The sequence below is a fragment of the Aplysia californica genome, unplaced genomic scaffold (assembly GCF_000002075.1).
Source record: "Aplysia californica isolate F4 #8 unplaced genomic scaffold, AplCal3.0 scaffold00081, whole genome shotgun sequence".
NCBI lineage: Eukaryota > Metazoa > Mollusca > Gastropoda > Aplysiida > Aplysiidae > Aplysia > Aplysia californica.
Genome location: NW_004797351.1, coordinates 1,483,986 through 1,485,220, shown reverse-complemented (window position 1 = coordinate 1,485,220; position 1,235 = coordinate 1,483,986). Strand labels below are relative to the sequence as shown.

Here is a 1,235-nt window from a genome sequence, read left to right as displayed (position 1 = left end):
ACTATGTTTGTGTAAACTCGAAGTGCTCAAAGGGTGTACAGAAATGTGATTTTTTTGTTTCAAAATAAAACCATCGTAATTTCTGTTTCACTGTCATATACAGCGCTTCATCATTATATTATCTTTACCTCCTCTGCCTATACTTTTTCTGCTTTCTTCATGTCCATCACTAACTATTTTTTCTTCTCCCTTGAGTTCATAGGAAGGTGATTTTATCAGGGACTTTAAATGCAAGTCCCACCTAGCTTTCTTTTTTAAACAGAGAAATCAAGCTCGCCTCCGACACGAAAGTCAAGTTCTAAAACTAAAATATCAATTTTCTACGTATATGTGACACACAAGTCAGTTTTTAGTAAAACTTAACCCCCTTCGATTCTGGCACGGAAGCTGCTCTCCACGATGTCTCTGGCACAGAAGTTGATCCCAAACTTCAACTGACTCCGAGTAAAATGACACACAAGTCGTTTCTAAAACTTAACTGTCATCGTATTTGACTAAAAGTCTTCTCTAAAACTTAACTCTCTTCCTATGTGACACACACATCGATTCTAAAACTTAACTCTAGTCGTATTTGACAACATTTAACTCTCGTCAATTTGGACAAAAAGTCTTATCTAAAACTTAACTCTCTTCCTATTTGACACACACATCGATTCTAAAACTTAACTCTCGTCTTATTTGCCCCCCCAAAAATCTTCTCTAAAACTTAACTCTCGTCGTATTTTACAAAAAGTTATCTCCAAGACTTAACTCTCTTCGATCTGGACAGAGATCTGGGACTGAAGGACGACCAAGATACCAACGGCATGATCTCCGGCATCATTAACGGAGCATGCGCACTAGGGTAAGTCACGATGAGACATGCCTGTCTGTCCGTCTATTTACGAGTATAAGCAGAAGTATATATTCTTTAGAAATAGAATGTAAAAAATATTTTACTGGCCGTCTCTACCTTCAGGATTCTGAAAAATAAAATATGTTGCGAATATTTTTCACACATAGACCTGAAAATACAAGGAAAATGACCTGCTTTTCTTCTGGAGAAATTAGAATTATAATCAAAATCTAGATTGAGAAAAATACACCAGCAACCCAAACTACATACTTTAAAATTGCTGTTCTTAAATCAATTTATTCTTAAAACCATTCGTATTACTTTCATTGGCATAATACTTTCCAAAATGGTTCCGACTACAACCAAGCTCAGAAAACAAATCATGTCATGGTGCTTATGA

At 35.9% G+C, this 1,235-nt stretch overlaps 1 long non-coding RNA gene across 1 annotated transcript in view; it reads left to right on the top strand.

Annotated features, from left to right (window-relative positions):
* Positions 1-844, top strand: part of LOC101845762 — a 2,637-nt gene extending 1,793 nt beyond the window's left edge. Inside the window, exon 3 of the long non-coding RNA XR_004858344.1 lies at positions 770-844. This is a non-coding gene — a long non-coding RNA (uncharacterized LOC101845762). The remainder of the gene's footprint in view (positions 1-769) is intronic.
* The last annotated feature ends 391 nt before the right edge of the window (positions 845-1,235 follow it).